Raw genomic sequence first — 10031 nt, 5'->3', positions numbered from 1 at the left:
AAGGTCAGGGGTTCCGTGAAGCTACATTGAAAAGCAACATTTAATCGTAACATTAGAAATTGGTACATATCATATCTTATAACATCAATGAATTCCCACTGACAGCAAGTGTTGCCAGACTAGATTATTCAGAGTTGGCAACATTGGTGATGGCTGGCTTTATCGGTTAGTTACACACGTGCAGTAAGGTTGTGCTGCTCTACTGTTACCGTAAGCATTTCTTCTACTCAAATTATTTTTACTATTTTTAATGCCCTACAATGGATCAGTGGTTAAAAAGGATTAGTAAAGCAACAACATCCAAAGAAGATACAGAAAAAGATGAACTTGCAAAGGAACAATCTGCAACTAGTTCAAAAAACATGGAATATGTTCCCTCTTGTTCTGAACGGCAGCCAGGCAAAAAGAAACGCAAGTATGATCCTCAGTATTTGTCATATGGCTTTACTAGTACTGGTGATGAAGAAGCCCCAGATGCCATTTGTATACTTTGTCACACAAGATTAGCTAACAGTTCGTTGGCACCAGCAAAGTTGCAAAGACACATGGAGACCAGGCATAGTGTCTATAAAAATAAGGATAAATCTTTTTTTGAAAGGAAACTTGAAAGTTTCAATAAAACTACAAATTTCATGGTGAAGAAATGCAGAACAGACAATGAAAATGCAACTGAAGCGTTATATAAAGCATCTTACCATATTTCTCTTCATGGTGAAGTACACACTATCGGTGAATCATTGATAAAACCTATATTGAAAGATATAGTTTCATGTGTATTTGATGAAAAGTCTGCTCAAAAGGTTGAATCTATATCTCTATCTAATGATACAGTGTCGAGGCGTATTGCTGATATTTCTGATGACATTGAAACTGAACTTATTTCACGATTGCATGCGTGTGATGCTTACGCGTTGCAAATGGATGAGTCTACAGATGTGGCTGGACTGGCAATTCTACTTGTGTTTGTTAGATATGACTTCAATAAAAGAATTGAGGACAATTTTCTTTTCTGTAAAAGTTTAGAGCTTCATACCACAGGAAAAGATATATTTGATTGTGTTGATAATTATATAACAAATCATGGTATTGGTTGGGATAAATGCATTTCAGTGTGCACTGATGGAGCGAAGGCTATGATGGGAAAATTATCTGGTGCTGTAACTAGAATAAAAAATGCTGCAAAAAACTGCAGCAGTAATCACTGCATTCTTCACAGATACGCATTAGTGACAAAAAGAATTTCTGCTTCATTAAAGGTAGTTTTGGACGAAGCCGTACAAATTATCAATTTTATTAAGACTCGGCCATTACAATCAAGAGTATTTAAAGCTTTATGTGAAGATATGGGTAGCCATCAAACGACTCTTCTTTTACATACAGAAGTAAGATGGCTTTCAAGAGGAAATGTGCTGGTGAGAATGGTTGAATTGATAAAAGAATTGCAGTTTTAATTTCTTGAACATAAATTTAATTTGTCTGACAGATTAAGAAATAATTTATGGCGAGCCAAACTTACATATTTAGCATATGTTTTTTCAAAGTTGAATGAAACATTCCTATCTCTACAAAGAAAGGAAACAAACATTTTTCGAACTCAAGATAATATGATATCTTTATCTCGTAAATTACAGTACTGAATTTCAGAAGTAGAGCATGATTAATTTTGACTGTTTTCCACTTCTTACTAAATTTCTACAAGAGTCTGAAATGGAATTGGACACAGAGACACTCGATGAAATTAAAGATCATCTCAACAGCTTATCCTCATCTCTTACCGAGTATTTTCCTAACTTGGAGTACAAAGAATATTATTGGGTACAAAANACAAATGTTATTTTAAAAATAAAATCTCATAAAAGCCGGGAAAATTACGTCACTCGTTGCTAGATTTTTATTTTTAAATCGTTTTTTTATTAAAAATAAACACATTCAGGACTAGATAATTTACTAAACAAGTGAAAGTGATCTCGTCTGTAAGGAGTAAAACGAAATCTCTAAATAATTTAAAGCTGGAAATTATGCAGTCCTAAACGTATTTATTTAATATCAGAATATTATTTTACACTTATTAAATGCTAATTAATTAACGTAAAATTCCGAAGAAAAGGCTTTAACCTTTTCGTCGGAATTTTACGTTAACAAACTTACTAAGTAAGTGACCTGGAAAATTATTTTAAAGGTCAACGAAAGATCCCATTCGTTCTCCGTACACGACTCTCCGTAGCTACCTCAGCAAAATTGATATATCTTCGGTGCTTCGGAACGAAGAGGATACAAGGATCTTTTACTCACCCTGTATAGGCCTGCATATATACGGACGGTATTGTAACAACGAAAACAAATTATTATACATGTTGATTTTCCATATACAATGATTTGTAATTTGCAAAAGTCGCTCCGCTTTGTGAAGGTGTAGGATGCTCCGTGGAGCCACCATACACATCCACCAAGTGAGGAAATTTTTATTTTAAAGTGAAAATTGTGCCCTGTTTTGTGAAAACAAGATTTCAGATTTAGTAACATCATTAACAGTTTAGTTTTTTGTTTCTTCTTTTAATAAATCAAATCGACTTCGCATCCCCTAAAGCCAGGCCTTTACACTATTAATTACATTTATTATTAATTTAACTCGCACGGGCGTATCCGATTATTATGTAATGAAAAATCGGAGGTAGGAAACTTTTTAATCGAAAGACCCTTCCGCTTCAGAGAAATACGACCAGCCTTCCTGTCGTATGGCGAATAAGAGAACATCTTAGCTAGTAGAAATACTATAAAACTAGGAGTTTTAAGAAAATATAAAATATCAACGTTTTCGACGAAGGTTACCCCGCGTCAACATTTACAAGTAACGACAATAGAGAGGTTGCGGCCTAAGTTTTCATCTGTAAAACGTGAACGTCGAACGTCGAGCGCCGCTATCTTGTAAGTGGCGCTCGACGTTCACGTTTTAAAAATGAAAACTTTGGCTGCAACCTCGCTAGCGTGCTACTTACTGTGACTTCGGTAGCCGTCGCGGATATTTTCGACTAAAATGTGCCTTTGGTGAACTTATTTAACATAGAAATTAATACAATAATACGTCTCGCGCTGTTTGCAACGATCGACGTGCCGGCGGAACCTAAGCAAAATTGTACAATATTCTATTACCGCGTACCGTACGCAAACCGGATTTTACTCTTGTCGCTACTATAATATAACATTTCATTATTTTAAGATTTATTTGTTTTTTATTTTATTAGTAAAATGATATGTGAAAACTAAGATTTTAATCAAATGATTTTAAATACTAGTATTAAAAAATAAATAATATAAAATTTAAGATAAAAATATATAATTTAGTTTTTTACGGATTATAATTTAACGATTATAAATATTTTAATTTATGTAAGATGTTTTACTTTAAATTATAGAACATGAAAATTAATTTTTCAGATATTTATTAAATCATTCATCGATATTAATTAACAGAAACTTTCCAAATTCATTATAAATCAATTTAAGGTTATTATTATTTTTTAATTTCTTGTCGCCGGAAAAAAGAAAAATATTTAAATTTTATAGAACTATTGATGTCGTTACCAAGAACCGGACACATGTTTATATATTTCACTATATAAAAAATTTGAATATAAACTTATGTTTGAAGAAAATGGCGAATTACTGCAACTTAAATTTTCTTGTACGAATTCATAGAAAATGATGTTTTAATATATGTAAATAAAACTAACTCGAAAGTCAAATATTTAAGATACAAAATTCACTAATATTGAAAAAAACATTTTCTAAGAAATAAGTACTTTTTCTATTTCGAGTATAATACGATAAAAAAATTACTTATTACCAAGGATTGCACCTAAAATCCAAGCATTTACTTATACTTACCCAACTGTTTATTTACAAAAACAGTTGGGTAAGTAGAAGTAAATCCAAGTATTTACTTCTACTTACCCAAGTTTTCAGACATGCGACTAATTACAAGAGCAGTAATAATATCATTTTCGAAAATGAATTTCGCTTCATTTCATACATATATGTATGGTATTATGCTTTACTTTATAAAACTTTACACATTTTACATGAAATAAATTGATATACATTCATTTAAATTTTAAAAGGCTTTTTAACCGAAAACTTTTTGTCATATAAAAATGCAAAATTCATCATATGAAACCAAAAATTCCATTTTTCGTATCAGCAGAAATACAATACTGTGCGAACCTAGATCTGGAGTGCAGTAAAAAGGGCAATTAAGTATAAATATTATATTTAACATAAACTAAATGTAATAATTTTATTTAGGAAGATAAAAGTATTTTGTTAAATGGTGGAAAGGCAGGAAAGGCAAATTTTTATTTTTCTAACATCTTTACATTTCCTCTGACGGAAAAGATGTTGGAGTTCCTGTCATAACGACAGTTAGTGTAATATTACTTCAAGAAGAGCCTGCCCGGTTGGCCAGCATATCTGTATAAAAGAGAAACAGTACTTTTTTCAAGGCTGCTTTCTACTCACCCTGAACAGGCATAGTTTGAATCATACTCGTCTGTGTGATGATATACTGGAATTCTTTACCTGATATAGAACATCGATTCAGCCTCCGAAGCAAAGGTTCTCAAACTCAGGTAATATCTTGATGTAAGCTCTCTCGATGGCTAGAGAAACTAGCATCAACAGTTTGTATAGAGTTAAGTTGTAGTGTAGATTAGAGTCATTGTAATCTTATTGTTTGATATTTTGTAATACTCTAAGAAATATGTCTACCTATATATATTTCGTTAAATACACGATCTCATTAAATAGTTTAGTATATAGATAGCGGATTAGTTTCTACCTTCATTCGCAAATCGACAGGAACCCCTCCTACACTCGATTTAACTTCCTACTAGAATTTAGACGTCATCACTCGGAGAAAATAAGAATTAGATCAGCCACTCGAATCTATTTAGTTATCGAAGGAATCGCGAGTTAGGGTGAGAATTTAATTACACTAGCTGGTGTCAGGTGGTAGCATCGAAGGTCATCTTCCTTATTTAAAATATTACTGTTATATCGATACTTGATTTCTTCCGTAAGTGTTATTAAATAATAGACTTGAATTTTTCTAATAACTACAATGTGTGTTAGTTACTAGTGTTGTAAATTATTTTCTGCATATTATGACAAAACGAAAGACTAACAGTAGATAAAAAACTGTATTATTGCATATTTCATTCTTTCTATGTTATTTTTAAATAAAATTCTTCATATTACTTTTTCTAGGAAGTGAAATAAATCAAGATAAATGCAATTCTTTAAAAATTATTATTGGAATTTGGCTACTGGTGACAACCGTACTTATATCAGCATACAGTAGTGTTCTCTTTTCCTTCATGACTTATCCCGCTTATGAGAAAGTACCGAAAACAATTGAAGAACTCTCAAATGCAGTTAAAGATCATGAATATTCTTGTGGAACTCTATCATTTTCTGCTTTCGAGGAAATGATGATGGTAAATTCTTTCAATATATTTTTACTTTATATTTCGTATTTGAAACTTTACATGTATAAGTGAGATCATATCGGTAATAATATGCATTATGAAAGATAATTCTATTATATTACACAAAATAACAATATCGTGGAAAAATGCCAAAAATGTTTTGTTTAAAGAAAAAATTATTTAATATAAGCTATAAAACTTAGTTATGATGTTTTATTATTATAGAATGCTCCAAAGGGGATGGTCAGCATTTTAGGTGATTACATAAGAAATAATCCAGATAAAAGTTTTCCCACTGTAAACGAAGGAATCGAATATACTCTACATCATAAACATGCACATATTGTATATGACACTGTTGTAAGTTCATTAACGATTAAACAGAAAGAAGCATTAGAATTTTCAGAGGAAATGTTTTTAACTTATATGTTAGTATATCCTTTGAAAAAACAATTTAGATTTGAAAAAAAATTTAATAAAAGGTAAGTAGTTACTTTTATATCATTAAAACAAGTTTCAATTATTTAACTTTAATATTTCATTACTCATCATTTTACACTCCTTTAATTAATTTTTCTACATTGGATTACCTTATACATTACAGTAGAAATCGATTATCCGAATCAATTTGGGACTGGGGTGTTCGGAAAATCGATATTTCGGATAACCGATTTGTACGAAAAATATATTAACTTATTTCATGTTGAAATTTTTCTCCGTTGCGTGTCGCTTCGGGTTGAATTTTCGTCGATGTTAAGCCTAACAAAGCCTATTGTATCGTTAAAAATTATTTTTTTATTTTGTACAAACCAAATAAATATATTGGAAAATATAAAAACAATAAAAAATAATACTTCAGAAGTTAATTTAGTATGAAATATGTAAAATATTTGAGTAGCCCAAGACCTAGCCAAAGATTGCAGCGCCATAGCACTGGCGAAAATTTAAATTTGCCGACTGAAATTTTTTCGGATAATCGACGCTTTACTGTACTACTTCTAAATAATTATAAATTGATATTTTAATGTTTTTCTTGAATTTCAAAGATTTTTAAAGTAGAATACAAATCAGGAGTTTACAGCTTTTTCCTTTCTTTAATTTAATTTTTTTTCATTAATGTTTTATAAGTATCTACTAAGGTGCTTCACAAAAGTGTAGAACTGTTGCAAATTTACCATATGAAGGTTACGCGTTAAAAATATGATGTAGCTACCTTATACATTGCGTAGGATTTATCAAAACATAATTTTTCTAAACTTATTGTTTCATATATAGCAGCAAACAGTAGAAATTGTAAAAACAATTGATTTTAAGAACCACAAATGCATAGAATCGATTAGTAAATGTATGTAAAAAGCATTGATTAATACAGTTAAATATTCTCATTTAGTAACTTATTTGCGCATCTTTTTTACTAATAACATTGTAAATGCGATTTGGTATGCAATCAACAAAGTTTTTTTTTATCTTCGAAGTCTTTCAGGCAATGAGAATTGCTTACTTTAAGTGTTCAACACAGGCATACTTACGATTTTGGTCATAAATTCTGCCTCCCAAAATCTCCCAAACGATTTATATAGAGTTACATTTAGAAAAACGAATTTTGGCAATCCGTTTATTTTCAAAGCATTGTTTTTTTTATCTCTTGTTACATAAATAGATGCGGTCAGAAAATAACAGGAATTCTTCTGAATATACTTTTGTATAGCAAAAATTTGTTTTCCAGATAATTTTGGAAGTCAGCACTGCTCATGCGTTAGGTAACGAATGCCAAATGCAGTCTTCACTATGCAGAAAAAGAACCCGAAATCATATAACTCACACTTCCGAAGTTTTCACGTAAAGTATTTGGGCTCTTTTCGTAAATCACGCCAGCTGAATGCTAAACAATCTGGCCCGTAAAAATGAAATTTTTTTTCTCAAAAGATTACCTTTACCAAAAAGAGGTTATTTCGTGCTACCATGATAAGACTAAAAGAGACCAGAAAGTTACCTTATTCTACTGATTGGTCATATTTTTCCTAGCAAAATCGAGTTGGGACAGCTTCGTGCTCTGGCTTACGAGCACAATGTTGTCATTGTGTAAATCATTATAACGGTTTCGCAATGAACAATACTTTAATACCCAAATCATCTTGAATTTTACACGTTGACACGGAGATTAGACGCTGCACTAATTTAACAATTCATTTGTGTTCTGGCAGAGTAAGCATTGAAGGACGTCCACTTCTACGCTTTGGTCCATAATTTAAAGGATTTGACAAATAATGCTGTACTAAGTTTTTCGAACGCTTGTTGTTGTTTGCTACTGCCTGATGACTTCAACCTGTGCTTTTTACACCTACAGTTTGTCTTTTATCGAAGTCTGTTAAATGGGTACCACGAGTCGTTATGGAAAAACTCTCATACTTCAAACTTGGAAGGAATATAGCGGTTCTATACTTATGTGGCAGTATGTAATTTGACCCCACTGCTGTTCCGCAGTCAGTCACGAATTAGATGCTGAAGTTTTCTAAAATTTCGTTTTTATAAGTTACAGGTAGTGTATTACGGTAAAAAATCTATTTGTATCTATTAGTGCATGATCCAAAAAAAAAATCAATTTTTGATCGGTTTTATAGTTTTGTAGAGCATCTTATCGTTTGATGCTTTTCTAGAAACAATGTAAAAGAATTGACAGATTTTTATGAATTTTCATTTAATTGCCATTCTGTATAGAATAAAAGAGGAATAATGTATTAATTTCTACTAAAAATTTAAGACAATTATCTTTTTTAAGATATCAGTTAGCAAGGTCAAAAATTCTTCATATACCTTTACCTAACTGAATCACGTTAAAAATTAAAGCTGAGTAAAGAGAAATGAATTAAAATCAATTTAATCGTGGGAATTCGCAGTCCTCATAAAGTCATCAAAGCATTTCATACGACACATCCGAACTTTTTACTATTCACACACTTCGATGAAAATGTAGAATGTTAAAATTTTTTACAACTCAATGTTTGAAGGTTTTATTATCAAACTATCTAAAGTTCGCCATTCCTTCATAATCCCCTTCTGTATTTGTAAAAGTAATTAAGAAATTAAGAAAACTTTCCCGAATCCACACTTATGGGATACCTTGTATTTGTATTAGTATGTGTAAAGGTTTTTAAAATTTCAAACTCGAAAGTCTTCCAACTTAAAATTACTATAGAATATAAAAATAATGTGTACTTTATTTCGAATATTTATATCCCACAGTTAATAAATTATAATATTATAGATTTTTAAGTGGTTATCAATTCGTTTATCGAGTTCTCTAATTATTTGGAATTATATAATTATGATAATTTAAACTGACGAACTGGATAGTTTTAATTATATTCTGTATGAGTAAATGTTTTGTTTTACTTATTTAATATTATGTTAAAAATATATTATTTGATTAAGAATTATAATAATTTTTATTTAATTTCAGAATTGGACATTTAAGAGATTCTGGAATTTATAGAAAATTAACAAGTGATATGATGCCATCATCAAAACAAATGAAAAAGTCGTCTTATAATCCATTAATATTAGACGATATGATGAGTCCTTTCATTCTTCTCGCTATTGGCTATGCAATTTCCATTCTTTGTTTAATCAGTGAATTTTTTAAAAAGCGTTATTTAAAATAGAAATGAAACAATTTTATTGTAAAATACGTAAACAGAATTGAATTTTTCGACTTTGTTTTTCTATTTATGAAAAACTGCACTGACAAATCACGAATAATTAAACTTATGGAAACGGTTAAAATACAGCTGTATATTACACTAACTAAAATTATTGAATTAATTATAAAATAATTAAACATATTTCAGTATCAAGATAACACTGAAAGCTGGACACGAAGCGTGCTTGGTTTGGAGATTTCTTCGACTTTTATACCCTCGCATACGTATTCACAAAATACGTTAAATGACGAGGCGGTTTTTTGAAATAAATAAATAATTTCTTCGCTGAAACTACTATCAAATTTATAATTTATTTATTTATCATAGATAGTTTGTTTTTTCTTCTAGTTTCTGTAGTGAAGAAACTACCTTCATTGCCTCATCTGATAACCATTAAGATTGAACTTATAAAATACAGTTAACATATGGTTTCACATACATAAGATAAGATTGTATACGTGGAAAATTCGTGATAAAAAAAACAGATACTAAATAAACTATACTAATTATTAAAAAATGATACACAGAAGACATTAAGAATGTGAACATCAATTCTTGTGCAAACCACAACGAAGAGAAATAAAAAATGGGATTTAAAATTTTTAAAAATGTATAGTGAAATATTTAGATTAGTTTGTGGTCAAAGAAATAAATTAAGAGGATGCAATAGGATTGAATATATTGTCGATAAGAATATAGGAAAAAATTCCTGACACGGCAGAGTAATGAGTAAAGAAAAAATGATTTCGCAAACCTTCAGATACAGTTTATCTGAATAGTTTGAATAATGTAAATGAATAAAAGAAGAAGGTGGAGACAGGTAAACTCTGAAAAAGGAAGACGAAAA

At 30.3% G+C, this 10031-nt stretch overlaps 1 pseudogene; it reads left to right on the top strand.

Moving 5' to 3' along the window:
• The first annotated feature begins 259 nt into the window (after positions 1 to 259).
• Positions 260 to 9448, top strand: LOC111615985 (annotated as a pseudogene).
• Positions 9449 to 10031: the final 583 nt, after the last annotated feature.

This window comes from Centruroides sculpturatus, unplaced genomic scaffold (genome assembly GCF_000671375.1).
Source record: "Centruroides sculpturatus isolate CEXI.00-Female unplaced genomic scaffold, Cexi_2.0 scaffold2883, whole genome shotgun sequence".
Taxonomy (NCBI): domain Eukaryota; kingdom Metazoa; phylum Arthropoda; class Arachnida; order Scorpiones; family Buthidae; genus Centruroides; species Centruroides sculpturatus.
The sequence above is the reverse complement of the archived record's forward strand: the minus strand, read 5'-3'. Positions and strand labels throughout refer to the sequence as shown.